Below are 20,511 nucleotides of genomic sequence, written 5' to 3'. Positions count from 1 at the left end.
TAATATGAGGTCAGACAAAGATTTATGTTCTGTTAAAACTTTTTAGAGCAAATAAATCATAGTTACAACTTACTTCAATATTAGCGAATTTTTGTTAACTAATCACAAGTAACTACGAAAACAAAGAATAGAGAAAATGTGTTTCTAGTAAATATTTTTTTTCGTAAAAACAAGCATAAAGTAAACAACGTTATGACATATTCAAATATTTTTTTAGGCCTTTAGAAGCTTGTACTGATAATCGCTAGAAAAGTACAGATTAAAAAAAAAAAATTTGCAAAAATTTTTTTGTATAATAAATCCTCAAAGCAAAAATAAAAAAAAATAAAAGACCGGATGAGAGCTTCTTATTTGAGACATATTGTAGAGTTTGTTGCCTAGATATAATATTTGTATTTATAAATCCGTGTTTGAGATCTACAATTAATACAAAAATAGAGTCTTATAAAGAATCTCTTTCTACGCATAAAAAAATTTTAACCACAATACAACCAATACAAAATACATTTTCCACGACGTAAGGACGAAAGTCATATAAAAAATATGATTTACTGAGGTCGTTACTGGTAGCGGTCTATCAGAAAATAAATTGCTTTCCACTTTTACACATTAATACAATGGTCTAAAAACATATTGGGAACAAAGATAAAGCGTTTTTTTCACAAACAATTAAACAATATCTAAAACCCATTAAATTAAACGAAGCTCAAACCAATCAAAATTTTTCAAATCAATTTTATCTCATGACATACTTGACCAAATATAAATTGTATTCAAATACTCAAATGAGGTTATGTTAACCGAAATAAAGTGCAAATTATGATATAGTTATACCAATTATAAAATTCAATCATCATACTAATATTATAAACGTGAAAGTTTAGATGGATGGATGTTTGTTAGAGTTTGTAGACTAAACGGATAAACGAATTTCGATGAAATTTGGTATAGTGGTAGAGGATAGTCTCGAAGAACACATAGGTTTTTTAATGCCACGCGGACGGAGTCGCGGGCGAAAGCTAGTAAAATTATAATTTAACATGGTCCATCGCTAAATTTACAAAAAGTAGTATAAAGACGTCCATACAGAAAAAATGAGACAATTTCATTTTCCAATAAAGTCTAGATTGTTCTAAAAGACATTGTAGGCACGCTTTTCCAATGGGTACATTACAATTGATTGATACGATACTCTTAAAACATTTTCAGTAAAATAAAGCGTGCTGAGAGAGAGCAGAAATTTATTATACCACTTACTCGCGAATATCTTTGTTTAAACTATCGCAAAACTGTTTAGTCTCGCTTTGATTCCTATGACCTTATATGGAGGTGCACACAATACTCGATTTTTAGTTGTGGAACTAAGCAGTTGTGTCAAGTGCGTTCATCATCATCATCTCCTTATCCTACTCCCGTAGGGTCGGCGCAACAGGTTTTTGTCCTCCACATAACTCTATCATACGTCATCTCAGTCATCACTCCCTTTTTGATCATGTCACCTTTTACACAATCACAGTTGTGTCAAGTGCGTTGCTTACGCTTAAACGACAGAGGAGGAGGCACATAAAGAGGATTTTCCTTATCCTCTCTTTTTGAGAAAATAGTGGGAAGAAATAAGACTAAAAGTATCTATATAAAAGAGTAGATATACATATACTGTGAATCGAAGTGTTACTCGAGCTAAGAGATTATTTGCACTGGAAACGCGTCGCTTTATCAGTCTTCCATTTCCTGTACGGAAAGCATTTAAATGCCTTTTTAGCGGGAAATGTTCAAGTCTTATTTTTTTTGAATAAAGAACGATATTCGTTTGTTTTTATTTTCTGCAGTCAATTGACCTGTTATATTTATAGCCACATCTAATCGTACTTCTCTTCTTACTAATGTTATAAATGAGAAAGTTTGGATGGATGTTAGAATGAAACTCTAGAAGAGTTGCATGGATCTCGATGAAATTTGGCGTAGATCTAGAACACAACCTAGAAGAAATTAAAAACTATATGTATTTAATTCCGTGCTGAGGAAGTCGCGGGCGAAAAAGCTAGTAGATTTGAAAATGGTAACAGGTTTCCATATCAACTTAGCGTTAAAAATATTTAAGTAAAACTCGGACTTTTGCCTTACGGAAAATTAATTAATAATTAGTTAGTTTTAATTAATTGCTTACGATATGTATTTTATATGTGTTTAATTAAAATCTACAATAAGTAATTACTTTTTCATGTACTTGTATAAATAACAAAGTGGATTTTTGCTTTTTCTTTAAGAAAATAAAAATAGGATACGGTATTGAGTCTATTGAAGTGGGCAGCGGTAATTAGGCTTAGACCAAACATTGGCCACTCTAATAAGTGGACTAAACGCGCTGAAATAACACATTTCGCCGGACACTGTGGCGACGAATGTTTTTTATTGCTTCTGTTTTATATTTCGTTTTAGATAATACAGAATTATATTATAATCATTCTTAAGCATATACTTTTTTTATATAACGGAATGTACTTTAGAATTGATCAAGAATTTCGTGTTGACGATAAAAAAAAACAATATTTTCTTTTATCATTTTAATATGATTTTCATATTTTATAACTGCATCTTGTCTTCTTCCACTCCTCGTGTTTCATTGGACTTACCTTAAAATATTTCACACCCTCTTTAGCCCGCGACTCCATTCGCGAGGAATTTAAAATCTTAGAAAATTGTCTATGTTCTTTCAGACTAGAGTACATCTATGCCAAATTTCATATAGATTTATTAAGCAGTTGTATTGTCCTCTACCGATCTACCCTTCCACACTCGTACATGAGTAGACTTAGAAAGAGATGGATGGATTGCACGAAAGGTGCCGTGATAAAAAAGGGAGTGATGACTGAGATGACGTATGATAGAGTTATGTGGAGGATAAAAACCTGTTGCGCCGACCCTACGGGAGTAGGATAAGGAGAAAGATGATGACGATGATGATGATGACGATGATGATGATGATGATGATGATGATGATGATGATGATGAACAGTTCTAGCGACCGTCTAGTTACTTCCACGTTTTCATTGTCTGTTAAAGCGACACAAGGATGAATGTCTTAATTAAAGTATAAAATTTAAACGTAGGAAATGCAAACAATTTGGCACATCGCCAACTTAATATGTGTTTTAATATGAAACCTTTGCAAGAGTCGTTGGAACACTGTTAATAGTAACAAAGGAAGTCCTTTTTGCATTTAATAATAAACTATATGATAGCAAAGAATTGGAACGAAATTTCCAGTTGAGGAGGGATGAATCGCATGTAAAAAAAAAGAATTATCAAAATCGGTCCACTAGCGGCGGAGTTATGTCGTGACACACATAAAAAAAACATGCAGACGAATTGAGTATCTCCTTCTTTTGGGAAGTCGGTCAAAAAAAGAAGGACGTTAGTTATGAATGTGAAGGTACACCGGTAGAGGTAGACTTAGAAAGAGATGGATGTATTACGCGAAAGGTGACATGATCAAGAAGGAAGCGATGACTGAGATGACGGATAGAGTTATGCGGTAGACAAAAACCTGTTGCGCCGACCTTCAGTAGAATAAAGAGGAATGATGATGATGTACTAGAATGATGTTACTAAATTCATCATCATCTTCCTACTCGCGTAGGATAAGGTTAGGATAACAGTGGTAGTGCCCGCTTTAACATCTTAACACGAATGGGCCGGCACGCCCGGTGTAATACCACGACCACACAGAAGACAGGCGTGAAATGGAAGCAATTCCGTGTTTCGTCTGATGAGTGTGGTGCCGGAGGCCTAATTTAAGTCCCTTTCTCTTTACCACCCTTTTCTTATAAGGAGAGAATGGGTAAGGGAAGTGGATTTGATAGTGGAGGAGATGCATAGGAAGGGGAAATATCCTCTTTATGTGCGTCTCCTCCTCCGTCGTATAATGGTAGGCAACGCATTTGCTATTGCGGATGTCTATGGGCAGCGGTCGCTTCGCCATTTTGGCGGTTTCAGGTGGCCGCTTGCTCGTTTGCCACCTTATGTTATAAAAAAAAGGTTGTAACGAAATTAATGTGAGATTATATCAAATAGTAATAAATTCGATACGTTACGAACATATTTCGGTTGAATCGAAGTTGAAATATTGCGAAATGCGGTGCCAATATATCATGTGTGTGAGCTGAATTGGATAAACTTTTGATGTAATGGAGGATTTATAATTGCTACATACCGAATGTATTTTATGTTAAATCGACTTTTATGATTGCTACAAAAACTTTGCAAGTTAATTAGCAATTCTTGCTGATAATAGAAAATAAGGTTACTTTTTTTGTAATATCTCTTAAAACTTATTTACTATATCCTCTGAATAAAATAGCATCAAGTACTTACCTTAATAAATCACATTTATCCAGAGTACGAAAGTTTATAAATACCACAATGTAACTTATTTCTTTAGTATTTTAACTTTAATTTGATTTAAAAACAAAACATCTTTGGCTTGTGTTTATATTTCTAATGCCTGTCACTTAAAACAGAATTACTTTAAGGTTAACCTCTAACATAAGCAACTTTATTAGTTTTAAGGTTAGAAACGTAAATCTTGAACTTTGAGGTCGTCCACGGCTACTTAAATCCAATTATTATAAAATATATTAACGCCGGTACGTGATTGTAACATTGAAATTTAAAAAAAAAACTAGTTAGATTTAAGCCACATATTAAATGTATAAAACTGTCAAAGATGTGATGACGTCACGCAAACAATTGACCATCTAGGAATTAAAGTCTTTCTTTCTAAATTAAATCATTGCCCTACTTACATTATTACTGGCCAGCGATCGGAATCAGCGCAGGATTACAACTGGAAATACATAAACCAACACTTCAATCTCTGGACTGGAATGTAAACCAGGCATATAATTGGATCCAGGAAAGCACAGGAGCTAATGGAAACCGTCAACGGGTGAGTTAGAACCAAAGAATAAAATTTATTACGAAAAGACAACGCCCTGACTAGTAATCAGTGGATTTTTTTCGTAGATCGAATCATTCGCTGTCAATACCAAATTTCAACATAATTGTGGCCGTGATTTTGATATAATTTAATAGAACGCTCCATCTCAAAATGTTAAGCACAATTAAATACCTATAGAAATCACTTTACGCGTCCCTTCGTATTTGACCCTTCTACAAATTCAGCCGAAAGTGCCTCTTAGAAAATCAATACAAAGTGCTTTGTACAAATAAATTCGACCGCATCCTTATTGGAATGAAGTAATTTAATTGTTGTTTACGCAAAGGAAGATTGCAAATTAACTGAAGCATTTATAAAAATGTCTAGAAGTTTATAAATGACTAGTGAAAAGACCGCAACCTCGTCCGCAAAAAATTGATTATATTTTTTTAGTATATTTTTTAATATGATCTTCATAACATTAAATTAGTGTAAAATATAAATTGTATTCATAAAATTTATTTTAAAAATATTTGACGATAGTCCAAATATAAATTTTTAAAGCATTAAATATTTATGAATATTCATATTTAAATCGAACTGTTATATAATTTTAAATTTACATTTACGTTAGCGTCGAAACATAATTAGTATTAGTGACAACACGAGACCTGTGTAAATAAATGATAAGCTGATCTGAAGCCGTTTATTTATTCAGCTTTACAAGTCTAAAATAATCAAATTACGAGAAACCGAGAGACTTTGAACAAATCTGTATTAATCTACAAAGCTGAAGGATTTGTAGGTGTTAATCAAACTCGTTTTTCCTGAAAGGAAAAATCACGGGGCGCGGTTTAATGATAAACTTTATCTTACTAATATTATAAATGCCAAAGTTTATATGGATGGATGAATAGATGGATGGATGCATGTTTGTTAGCGTTTGTAGCCTAAACGGCTGAACGGATCTCCATGAAATTTGGCACGATCATTCTGCAACGGTTCAACATATCTTATTGGAATTTGGCACAGATATAAAACAAAGCCTGGAGTACACATGGGATAAGCTGCATCCCCGAGAAATGTCCGGTTCCCAAAGGATACGTAGCTTTTTGTAATCTATATAGTTCGTATGTTTTCTAATACCACGCGAACGAAGTCGCGGGCAACAGCTCGTTAAAAATAAATAAATACGTGTGAAAACCTGAAAACTCTCGGATCTGTATTCAGACCACATCTTGTGACATCTGTTACAATATTGAAGAATCAACAAATTGCTTGATTTTACTTGACATTGCGAATTCTGCAATAGATGGCGCTGTGTAGGTACAATCTGACTAATATTATAAAATACTAATATTACATGGATGGATGTCTGTTAGTTTGTAGCCTAAACCGCAAAACGGATTTCGTTGAAATTTGACATGGATGTAGAGAATAGTTTAAAGAAGACATAGGGACATACTCACTTTTGTTTTTTTTTAATTCCACGCAGACTAGGTCGCGAGCGAAAGCTAGTTAGCCTCTATATAGGTAAGCTAAATTAATCTTTCGGATAAATACCTACGTTATACAGATAGAATGTAAGACCTAACGTTACATCTATACATTCTTTTGAAACCAAGTCTGAACTAAGTTTAGTTTTAGGAAATAGCAAGGTTCGTCGACGGCCGACAGATTCTTCACTGTGTCATCAAAATCCGGCTCTATATCTTAAAAACTGACCTCTAGATTTGCGCTTACCCCTTTTTAGCTGGGTGTTCTATTTAATTATCAATTTCCATTTGTATATATTTCCTCACTTTCATATCCATCGCATTATTTAAGGCAAGGTATCTGAGTTAGGGGTTCAAGGGTACATTATCTTACTAATATTATAAATGCGAAAGTTTTGATGGAATGATGTTTGTTAGCGTTTGTAGCCTAAACGGCTGAACGGATCTCCATGAAATTTGGCACAGGTTTAGAGCATAGTCTGGAAGAACACATAGGCTACTTTTTATCCCGACAGTAGTTACAGTTCCCGTGGGATTCATTAATTTAGTTTTTTAATGTTTACTCGATCATTTTGCAACGGTTCAACATATCTTACTGAAATTTGGCACAGATATAAAACAAAGTCTGGAGTACACATGGGATAAGCTTCATTCCCGAGGAATACGTAGCTTTTTGTAATTTATATAGTTCGTATGTTTTCTAATACCACGCGGACGAAGTCGCGGGCAACAGCTCGTTTTAAATAAAACAAAAACTAAGTTTTTACATTTATTTATAACTAAAGATATTGATGAATATATTTAGATATAAGTAGATATAGAAACCGTTAATAACGCCTAATATACTAATCTACTGTAGCTTCTGATTTTGCCTACAATACATAACAAAGAATCAGATTGACATTTGAAAATACACAAAACTTATAACGGTTAAATTAAATTCTCGTCTTATTCCGACACTGAAATGTATAAAATCTAAGAAAAAACACAGAGATTAAAAAATCTTACATAATAATGTACAGCATCTTGGATTTGTTTTTTTGGGTAAACGATTGTGGTGTTTTTAGATTATATCTTTAGTGTAGAATTATCTGAATTCTATTGTACATAAATTGGTCAACGATGACTTTTTTTATCAGAGTACAATTTTTTTTACAAAACACTTTATATTATATTATTATTGAATAAAATGGAATTACAATAGATTAAATGGCTTATTATTAAATCAATTATTCGGTATGTATTATTGCAAGTTGTTTGTTTTTCAAAATAATTGATATTTAATCTCTTTTCTGATGGCATTTGAAAAGTTTACATTTTTTTTAACATAATTCAAGATGCTATACAACTTCTATACTAAATAGCGCGCTACAGAAGAGATTAAGTTACAGTTAAAAAATTTGACAAAAATAGTTAGATATTTCTATATATCAGGTATACCGGTATTAAATGAGCATTTTTTCGCGAAAATAAAACACTAATTAAAAAATAAAAATAATCTTTTTCATCGCCAGTAACAATCCGATGCAAAACCGATTTTCTTTCGTGTCTAGAAGCAAAATTTCACAAGTGTTTTTCGGTTTTCCATCTGTCTTGCAATTCATTTGACACCCATTTTCCACACTTTTGAAAACATCTTTTGCATGTGGCTTCTGACTCTGCAGCACTTTTCTTCAAATGGCAACAAAAAATTAATGCTTTCCATAAATCGTCACTTTCTGGTACAAAATTCGACATTTTTAACACGATGAAGGAATATGATACATGTTCAATGACTTGGTGTAGACCAAATATATTTCACAGATTTTATATAAAAAAAAAGACTCGTTTTAAACAAATGTTCTCTATTCAGACATTTGTATCTTGACGCTTACTTCATACCGGTATACTTGGTAGATATTTCTATATAGATTAGTTTAGAGTAGAACCTACAGTAGGCCCTCGTAATACGGGATAGAAATTCCTGATTTCACTTAACCTAAGATAACATAGACACTGACTTAATCTAAAAATTATTAAAAATGTATGTAGCTTTAAAATTATATAGCAATTACAGATAATAATTTTACACGGGGTTTGAAAGTGCGACGATAAAAAAAAAATACTTATAATCGAATTATAAAAAATGACAAAAAAGTAACATAACATTGGTCTAAAACCGAAAAATCTGTGACTGAGTGTGAATAAAAATTATACATGCGTTAAAGAATTTAAGCTCCCAATATTATAGCAGTTAAAATCTATCTTACACATTTATTTTATATTAATACGTAAACACCAGTTTAATTAAATATATATGCGAGAGAAAAGTTTAACATTACTTAGAACTATGACAGCCCCATTTTCGAGTACTGCCCATTATCGCTATTCACGCAAACTGACCGATTGGTATTGTCAAATGTACAGAAAACTTAAAAAAATAAACATCCCCTTTGTATCTCTGAAGTAACGTCTTTTTTATATCATAACGTGACAAACGTGCAAGCGGCCACTTGAATCCGCCAAAATGGCGAAGCGACCACTGCCCATAGACATCCGAAATTGCAGATGCGTTGCTTACCCTTGATCGACGGAGGAGACGCACATAAAGAGGACGTAACCCTTCATATGCGTCACCTCCACCGTCAAGTCCCCATTCCCTTCCCATCCTTTTCTTATAAGAAAAAGGGTGGGAACGAATAGGGACAAAAGTTACTCTTATCGTATATGAATTCTGTCCTGATCAATCTGTGTAAAATTCTTTCCGAAATTAAATTCAGAGATACAAAGGAAGATGTCAAACTTAATAGTAATAAAATAATGTAAATTACATTCTAGTTTTATTAATTTTAAGCTACTTTTATTCGTATTCGCGGCATTATTTCAAACTGTATATCGATAAATGTAACATTAAAAGCCACCTTAGTCCCTCCATGAAAAGGTCTTCTACTTTGAACAATAAAATAATACCGGGATTTGTAAAATCGTTCATCGACAAACTGGACTGTACTGACAATATGAAACTAAATAGTCACTTTGGAAAAAATGTATCATTGACAGAAACACAAACCAAACTATTAATTTTGTAAACATAAATTATAAAGCTTTAGCGGTATGCAAAATAATTCATTATAAAAAATTTAATTCTAACTTACATATAATTTCTATTTGACGTCATTAGTACAGTAAATGCCCTATATTAATTTTTTTCATTTTGTCCCTTCCTTGTCAATTTACATTCTTATAATATAAGAGCATTACAAAAAAACGCGGTATAAAGTTAAACTTAGGAATAAACTGAGTATTACAAATTTTGCTTATAGTTTATTCCTAAGTTTGACTTTACACCGCGTTTATTTGTAAGGCTGTAAGTATAAATATACTACAGTAAATTTATGAGATGCCTCTAATGTCCCGACTGATGCAAGTACTGGGATTTACAATTTCTTAAATCTATTCTCTAATATGCCCCGAGTTGATTACTATATATATTTTTATATCATTAATATAAAAAACTTTAAAACATAGTTCCACACTAAACAATTAACCAATAACCTAAAGTTTTCGGCCTCCGACGGGCCTATCCCACCACTGGCTGGAGGCTCAGATAGCTTAAAAATGACGTCACTGTCAGATAAGAGAACCAAATCAGATATTTCCATCACATTTTTTACATGTTAGATTGTTATGAGACAATTTACAATTTGGTGGGACAGGCCCTTAGTCTCTACCATTTAGAGTGATTGGATTGTTCAATATGTATATATGAAATAGCCTTGTGGGCATCGCCTAGCTGGCTGTTTTAAAAATCTCCAAATATACAACGTAAAAATACCTAAGGGCTTCATGTTTAAGTCTGAGAGAAAAGAGGTGACTTTTACTGTCGAAGTTCCATACATTTTAAAAATAAAACAAAATTGTTAACTGTTACACACTTTTTGTTGGATTAAAAGAGCATTAAAACATAGCATTATTATAGTTGGAGTTTAAATAGAAGTGTAAGATTTTTTTATAAATGTAATAGGCTGAACCTAGGCGATTGTGCAAAAGCTGTTTATACGCTCAATCGATACATTTATAACCGAATAGTACACTGAAATGATTTTAAAATTTGTAGACTTTCAAAATAAGCACGTTTGGTAGTTTCCTTTCTTAACTATGCAATTAAAGTTTTTATATCAATGCTATAATATAGTTAATTATCAAGGAATATTATTAATATGTTTATTTCAATATATAAATATATCAATATAAATAAATATAAGTATCTTTATATATACGGATAAATATTATTATACTAATATTTTTGTGCGTCGAATGCGAATATAGATGTATATTTACTGCGTACATACATATTTATATATAAATATACCTACTTATAAATAATTACATATAATATATTAGAATTAAATTATTTTGACATCACACATTCACACAATCATACAAACTTCATACACGGTACATGAAACGACCAGATATATTTAATTCAACTTGATATATACATAAATATATAATTATACCTTTTTATATATGTTTTTGGATTAATAATAATATAAAAATATTTATAACACATTATATTTATGAAAAAATATTTAATAAAATCAATAACTTTTTTGCATTTCAGCAATATATATTTATAAATAGAAAATAAATAAGAATAGATACATATTTATATATATAGAACATTAAAATGGTTATTATATTTGTAATAAACCTATATTCGCACAATGTTCACATTTCTCATTTACATCCCTTACGACATTAAAAAAAACATTAGACAAATATAGGCTTTAATGGCCAATACACTTGTCCAATGTTTTGTCAAACATATACAATGTAATGAAGTTATCCCATTCGTACAAATCCAAACCACACTATATTTACTTATATTTAGATATACAAAAATAGATACACACATACTATTAGCTGAATTTAAATGCTCTCAAGCCGTTATATTATATTTAAACAAATAATTATATAAATTATTATATTATTTTTCACATTATATGTACGTAAATATTAATTTTATATTAATAGATAAGATATACTATTATATACAATATCTACTTTTTTAAGGTTAGGGTAAGATCCGTGTTTTTAACATATTTACGATTTTCTAAAACTTACAGATATATTTTTAAACATTATTATAAATTGAAATATAAAACGGCAACACACAGCCACGGCACGGCACTAGTGTTGTGCAGACACCGGATAACATGTTGGCCGTTTTATATTCCGTCTATAGAACTATATTTGTCATAGCTATGTAAAAGCCAGTAATGTTTAGATGTGATATTAAATTTATTTAAAAAAAAAATCTTCTAAACGCCGAAAGTATTTGTTTTAATAAAATCATACATATGAAATTAAAACACTTAATAATTAAGCTTCAGATATTTTTTATAAGAATATTATTTTAATGAAGTTAATTATTTTATATGTATTTTTAAGTAAATTAGCATTTTTTAAGTTGTTAAATGTCGGAAGATGGTTCATGCTAGCTTCGCGAATGATTATTTTCGCTACTCTTGCAACAAATACTGGTTAACCATAACTACAACAAACACAGTCCACTTAATCCTAAGAAACACATTTGCAATAAAACTATTTTATATCCTATTATATCCATTATTCGTCATCGTTTCTTATTATCTAAAGTATGTATAACTTTAGTATCTAAAAATTAAAAAAAAAAAGCATGATTATACATATGAAAATGAATGAAATGATTTAAACTTATAAATATCCTGAAAAATGATAATTAAACAATTACTATTTGGTTAAGATATGAATAAAAAATTACATTAAGAATAAAAATAACTAATCTAATTTTTAATATACGCTTACATCAAATGTTTCTTAGAGAACTACATTTATGTTTCGTATTTACAACTTGTGTGGCCCTTTCTCACATTTTTATTTATTTAATTTATATATTTACATCCCTTAAACGTAATTCTGTGTGTCAGTCATTTCGTGTTAGTAAACTAACCAAGGGGATACTTAGATACAGATACAGATATTTAGATACAGCAACTGATATACAGATACTAAGATACAGATACTTAGATACAGATACTTTGAACCGATTCTGACAAAAGTTTGTGCCGTTTTAAACGGGTTCTTTATTGAAGTGGTTTCGATTTCCAGAACATTCCGATCACAGTAGTGTTTTAAACAAGCCATCTTTTTGATATACGCCAGATTGTAAAATTTGTCATACCATTTGAAATTTCATATTTAATATTGAGAATACACGTTGCAATAACCAAATTGTTAGGTATTATGCAGTAAGGAATACGGTCTTTCATTACCTAAATGTATTGTGTTCATTTTTATTGTATATTTTACATAAGTCACTAGAAGATAGATATTTTATTTCGATAACAAAATTAATTACATATTCAATTAAAATACTGTAAATATTAATCTTCAATAATATTATAAAAGAGGAGATATTTGTATTTTTATGCATTAAAACAGGTTAGAAAGTATTAGGCCAATTTCAAAGCTTCTTTCACCGTTATAAAATTAAAATTATCATTGAGTAACATAGGCTTTGTTTGGTTTTGATTTCACACGGACGAAGTCGCGAGCAACAGCTAGTAGATATATAAATATACAAATTACACGTTTTGACTGACACACAGAAATATCTAAACATTACGAGCGAATTAACCTAGAAAAAAACTATTTTACACAAAATAAAATACATAATAAAGATTTTTTTAAATACATATGATGCATTGTTTCTCGTAGATTTTTTATGACAGTTCAATGATAGTGATCAAATGACTTTAAAATGTGAATTTATTAATATTTAGATATAATTGACTTTCCTTTGATGTAATTTCATATTATTCAATTAATTTAATATTACTGAATTAAAAATTAGATATGCATATATAATATACTTAATTAAAACGTTTTTTTTTTCTTTTTAAAAGTGTATTTTTGTTTTGTTTTTCTGTATATGTATGTAATTAAGCTGGTTACTCTAATAATTAAGGTATGTGTTACTTGAGTGCCAGCTGAAAATCATCGCTGGAACGGCTTAGTCCGTCCTGCATACGCTGAGTTGGCTACCTTTTGTCAGGATTGTATGTTTTCTTTAGAATAAGTTCTTTTATGTAATTTCTTTTTTGTGGCAATACATATTCATTCATTCATTCATTCATTCAGTCATTCATTAGCATTTAATTCTATGACATTACAATTACGATATTTAACTGGGATCCAATAGCATTAATAGAACTAACTTATAACTAATATTTACAGCTACTCTTTTACTCGGTTTCATTAGCAGTTGACCACAAATTTACATCTTAAAATAAACCTTTTCAGGTTTTCATTTTGACTTAATTAACAGTACAATCATAGTGTTAGTGCTTTCTTAGAATTCTATTTCAAATCAAGATCTAACATTTGTACAATAAATGTTCACCTCTCTCTCTAACATGTTTAAATTCCTTACTTCCTGATATTACCTTTCTCTCTCAATGCTTGATGTTATTTAAGATATTTCATTAATGCATCCTTATTCCGATCGACTTACAAACAGTTGATACCCAACCAATAAAGCCCACCCAACTATTCAATAAGTAAATCGGAATAGAAGCAAACAATAAAATACTTTAATCCCCGTCTGTGACATTGGTTTATTTACAAAATTTAAATCATGATTTGAAATAAACTATACAAACTTATTCTAAAAATAACTGGCTATATAAAAAGAGAGGGCTAAATATAGTCCGTCTAACGATTATTGGTTAGTTTCTGTCAATCAAACGTCATGCGATTGAATTCACAAACTCATCAGTCCCTATTCTTCTCATATAGGCAATTATTTCTTACACCTAGTATAACAGTTTCAAATTACTATAATAATAAGTTGTCAGGAAAGTTCGTGACAATTTCCTGTATTATGATGTTACGATTATTAATAATAAATACATAATTAATAAATATTAATATATTAATACATAACATATATAGAAATAATGTATATTATATATATTTATAAATGTAATATAAAAATATATATATTCTCACGGCAGCCATATTTAAAAGTTTGGTTCATTAATAATTTATCAGTTCCATACACATTAGAATATGATACGAAATCAGGTATCTTTTAGTTGTTAAATATTTATTTTTTCGAGATGGCGAAAATATTTTAAACGGAACCGGATGTGAAAGTGTTTTGGTGGTCTGATTAAAACAGAAAAAAATAATAAACCTTTACATTACGTCAATTAACATAGTTGTTAAATAAAATCAATCACAAAGTATTTAAACGAGCGTTTCAATGTTGGCACGAACTTTCCGGACAACCCAATGTTCCTTATCATTATTAAGACACATTATAATCTTTTTTAAATCTATACACCCGTCCTAACTACATGACAGGATTCTCTCTAGGCTAAACTTATGGCGGGTTAAGGTACCAAATTTTTCTTAGAAACTTATATTAATATAGACAGTATTCAAACTACGTGACCCATCAATTAAAACTTTTTGACATCCTTCTCCCTGTTAGTGACCAACGTACCTCCATTTATTCACGATTTTAAGCTCTTGCATATGCACTCGCTTCAATTATACTCTATGTTCGTACAATCCTCTTTAATGATGATGTAGGTCTTTGGAAGCAGATGTAGTAATTTGCACATGCACAATTTGCACGATGATTCGAGAAGATTTTCAATGTAAGATATCAACTCTATATTGAAATATAATTGAAAAAAGCATGTAAGATGAAAAGAATTTAGATACCTTCCGCTCTTAACCTCCAAGGGTAGTATTAAAGTCCCCTAGCTTCCATTAAATGGGTCACATAGTTTGTATACTTACGCTATTTATTATTTTAAGACTAAAATAGCAAAATTAATAGTAATAGATTTTATTTATGTTCTTTACATTCAAATACAAACAAATGGCAGCAATATTTTAATATTTTTATGACAAGACGCGAAAAAGTGTTCGGTAGTTAGTTTAACACAGAAATCTATATTTATGGAAAGTGGTCAAATATGTGAAGATTTTAAATTACCCATAGACATCTGTAGTTGTTTATTCGTATCCTTTCGTCAATGGTCAAGGTGATAAACAGAAAAGTTTATTTCACTATCTTTTTAGTCCTTTCCCGGATTTAAGTCCCATCCATCGCACTTATCTTTAAAAAATAGTAATTTAGGTCTAGTAATTAATGACCTTATAGTAATAAAACTGCAGCCAATTATTTGTAAAAGAACGAGTACAGTCTAGATACAGTTTTTTTCTAGAGTTGATTATAATTGAGATTTAATTCTATTGCTATTAATATTGATTCTTATATCTATTTAGAATATTTTGCATAAATGTTATTGTTTATTTAAAACGAAAAAACAAAAGAAAATCCGCGTCTGCTTATTTAAAATTTGTATTTGTTTATCCGATAGATGGCGTTACAAAATCGTGTAACAGAGTTAGTTGATACTGTTAGTTTCGTATAAGGACTCGATTTTATTTAACTTAGTTTTGCTCTAAATGGCACGGAAAGTGCAGTTAGATTTGAACAGATTGGTAGGTATTTTAAAAGAATTCTTTATACTGAAATTTTCTTTACAGAATTAAAATATTTAGCAATTTGACTTTCTTAAACACAAAATAAGAATAAGCATGACTATAATAAAAATAAATTAAAGCTGTTAAACGTAATTTGAATTAAAAATAAATTGGTATATTGTGCGCGGGCTTCGAATTTCTAAATTCAAAATGGCGCTCAAAACAATTCTGCTAATCATAGCAGCCATTTTGAATTAGTAAGAAAACTAAAAAGTTTTATATTAACTTACTATCTAGTGAAACATTTTATTCACTAAATAAAAACTTCATTAACGTATTTTTAATCCCTTTTCAGACTGAAATATTCACGATTGTACGTTTATATTTCACTCTGGAGATTTACCACCAGATTAATAACGTTAATGTTGTTTTTATTAAGTTCTTTTCGAATATCCTAACTTAAGCCTAATTTTGTTATAAAAATATACGTTGATTGAATTTATCACTAATCATAACAACTTAGTCCCACACGCACTCCAAAGTATTTACAACTTATTACTAATTTTATAAAGACAAAATAAATGAATCGAATATTTTAACTTGAGGTGGATTCCCGTTTGGTTGTATGAAGTATTCTTTACTTTACCTCACATCGTATTACTTGTAGACACATGGAATACGATGTAAGGGTTACGTTTATGAGGGTTCATACACGTATATACTGAGGTAATACCGAATTTTGATGTTTGAACTTAGACATTTTCAGCCTTACAAATAAACGCAGTATGAAGCTAAACTTAGGAATAAACTGAGTTTAAGCAAATATGAGTTCAAATTTTGCTTATACTAAGTATAACTTTATAACGCTGAGATTGGTAAGGCTGTAAGTTCGTGACTTTGATTTAGGTTAGTTGACCGTGCTTGGTGTTTAGCGAGCCTTACTGAAGGTAGGGAAGCAGTTCCCCAGGAACGGAACTGCCTCATCGGTTGGTATTTTAAAGTGTTCCACTATCCCAGATAAGAGACGCAAGAATATTTTAAGTTTTTAGTAGAGTTTAATTCCAATAAAATACCGCAATGACTGCGAATATGTTGTTAAATTGCTAACATAAAAAAATATTTAGATAGAAGTGATTGTAATGATTGTGATTCGTAACTGAATTTAAATTAACTAGATATTTATATACCGCCAGTATATCATGTGTATCCACCCTTATTTTGTATAAACTTGACAATTACAAACGTCCGATGTAATTGGACACATACTTGATCACAGAGGATGTTATAATAAAGAAATTATTCAATAATGATAAATAAATGACGATTCTTGGTTCTCGATAACTTAACATAAATAAAAATAATGAAAAATTACAGACCTGAAATACCTAAAACTAGCTTATACTATGAACATATACAGGATGAGAATAATATAGAAATAATGTTTCGGCAAAATTTAACATTTATAGGATGTTCAAAACATGGATGTTACTTAACAATAAAATAAATAAAATATTATAATTCACAGATATAATAAAATATTATACAGATAAATCTGGCATTTGGTAAAATTTAGTTTTGATTAGAAATAAAAAATAAAATAACATAAATTTATAAACATTTCTTAATTTTTTGTAACATCTAGATATTAACCGCACATTTAAAGATGTCATTTATTCTTTTAAAAATTATGTTTAACAGATATTTTAATTAATACAAGTAAAAATAATCGTACATCTCAATATTAATCTCACCCTGTATAAGTACAATAACTTATGACTAAAACGATTTTTATTCTTACATACTACTCACTACTAGTTTTTTTATATCTTTTCCACTTGATTCATTTTTACAATGTCCTTATAATTAATTTTAACCTACTGAAAGAAACAAAATGTAAGTCAAAGGCGGATTGCCGACAAATAGTTAAAAATAAACACAACTTAACTTTAAACTAAACTAAATAATCGACTATTATCCACGTAAAAACACTCGAAAAACAAATTATAACTAATAATTGAACGTTGGAAGTACGACGCAAATTAAAATAAACATAACCTTATTCCATAAGCATTAAAGTTGACATTTGTGTAGAATTAACTGGTTACTAGAGTTCGTTAATTAACAGTTTTAAAAATCAGTTGTTTTAACATTTCAATACAGAATGATGTTATCTAAAACCTTTTAGATTGTATTTACCAAAAATCCGAGATTTGAGACCAAAGAATTAGCCAAAAATAAGTAATACTGCCTACCTTTATGCCGTAAATTTAAAACACATATTTAATCCCGCGTAGAAACAACTAGCGTTCTTTCCCAACGAATTAAACTAAATAAAATAAATAAAGAAATAAATGGTTTACTGTTTCACTTTAATTTAAAAAAAAATAAATATTAAAAAGAAACGTTACAATAACGGTTATTTTTGTTAGCGTTATAACATTAACGATGTTATAGCTACTTTCTTATGAGAGACGATATCGCATCACTAAACGTAACAACTTGGAGTAGTTTGTTAACAATTCGATAAAACAGTATTAATATAATTCCTACCGCATTGTTACGTACGATAATGCAATAGTATTAACAGATCTTGGAAATATGCCCCATTTAAATAATTCCAGTCCAGTGATTGATATCAGAGCTGGATTATAACTGGAAAAATGTAAACCCACACAAAAATTACGTGTAGTTCCAGTGTGTATTAACCTTTTTCCAGGTATAGTCCAGCGTCATTCCTACTGCTGGACTGGATTAATGTAAACAGGATATCTTTTAACATGTTAATGTTATAAAGTACATGAAAATCACGTATTTATAAAATAATAAAAATAAAATATCAAGAAAACTATCAAATTCCAACTTTGTTCAAGAATATTTATAATAAAATATATTTTTTTTAATTAAAGATAGAGTTATTTATAAATATTTTAATATTAGATTAAAAATAATTTATAACTATTATCATCCGTTGGGAACGCTACGCTAGCGCTTTTTTAGATTATGTGTGAAGTGGCCAAAATTGGGACTACAGCCGCCATATTGAAATGTCTGTTGCTTTTATTTTTTGTAGTTTTAATTAGGAAAAAAACTATTAGAAGAAACACTTAACTAAATAAAAAATATTAAAGCGAGGGAATTGCGAATAAAAACCTTAATGCGAGAGATAAACTTACTGCTATTGCTTAAAATTACTTTTTCTTATATTAATAAAACTTTCAAGTGCTCTTTTTATTAAGAAACTTACTTAACCCTTAAACTAATCAGCAATTTCGGTTACAATTCTTAGAACTATGAAACATTTCATTATGGCAATAAGCCTACGTACTTAAACCTAAGAACTTAACTAATATTGCATATTATATAATAAATATAAATATATGTAGTTCATAATACACATTGATATATTAAAAACTGAATTAAAACCAAATAATAATATTATATATTAAAATAAAATATAATTTTTACTCGTTAGTGTTATAAATATATATAAACAATATAATAAATATATATTTTTTAATAATAATATAAATATTAATGAAATTTGTCGCAACTTTCAAACCGCACGTGATTTAAAAATATAGAAAAAAACAATGCCAGATATATATTTTATACATAAACCGACAAAAGATACTTAAATGCGAAGTAAACTACAACTTAATTGAAATAACAATCTATTTTTAAATCAAGCAAATTCTTATACGACGCGGAAATTTTATTGTTTACATAAAGCATGAATATCCACAACTAAAAAACATGAAAAAAAAAATACCTGACCTGTTACACACCTTCAGTTTGAACAGAACAATCAAAATGTGCAGTTAAGAGATTTGCAGGCAAAACTGAACACAGTTCACCTGAAGCCCGCCTCATACTTTCACCTTTGCCTGTAGTCAGGCAATTAAATCTTACATGTGTAGGCAAAATTTAAACTGCCAGAAACAACAATTTTCAATTTTGTCTACACACTGGTATAGTAAAACTGAAGGTATAACCAACTTTAGAAATATATTACTAATAAGTTCTAAATTGAAGTTAAATTAACTGTTAAATTAAAACTGAACGTGTGACTTTAGAGGATCAATATGTTTTTGTACATGTTATTCCGCAGTGGAAACTCAGCAAACCCACGTCGTACACAAGCGGTATCTAAGAAACTATGTATTTATCACTCCGTTGACGAGTAAGTCATCTTAGATGACTATAATATAGATATGCATAAAAGAAATTTAATCAGTTAATGCGATCTAAAATTAAAAAAAAAGTATCCTAAATTTCTTATTTTTAAACATGTAGATACATAAAACACTTATCTTAGACTATGATAACAAAAAGTGAAAATACACCTCAAAGGTTAAACAAAACAAACTTTGGGATTAATTAGGAATTAAAAGTTTCAAAACGAATAACTAAATGTGAATTTAAAAAATAACAATTTTAAATTTTGGATTCATTGGCGGCAAAAATCACAATTACGACAGATAGATAAAAAATATACTTAACTATAGCTACCATAAAAACTAAGTAATAATTTTGATAAAAAAAAAAAAA

The 20,511-nt window shown here is 29.7% G+C and overlaps 1 protein-coding gene across 1 annotated transcript in view; it reads right to left on the bottom strand.

Annotated features, from left to right (window-relative positions):
- LOC106105347 (cAMP-responsive element-binding protein-like 2) overlaps nt 1-20,511 on the bottom strand; it is a 38,086-nt gene that overhangs the window by 6,515 nt on the left and 11,060 nt on the right. The gene's annotated exons all lie outside the window — the stretch shown is intronic.

Source organism: Papilio polytes, unplaced genomic scaffold (assembly GCF_000836215.1).
Source record: "Papilio polytes unplaced genomic scaffold, Ppol_1.0 DF822845.1, whole genome shotgun sequence".
Lineage (NCBI taxonomy): Eukaryota > Metazoa > Arthropoda > Insecta > Lepidoptera > Papilionidae > Papilio > Papilio polytes.
The sequence above is the reverse complement of the archived record's forward strand: the minus strand, read 5'-3'. Positions and strand labels throughout refer to the sequence as shown.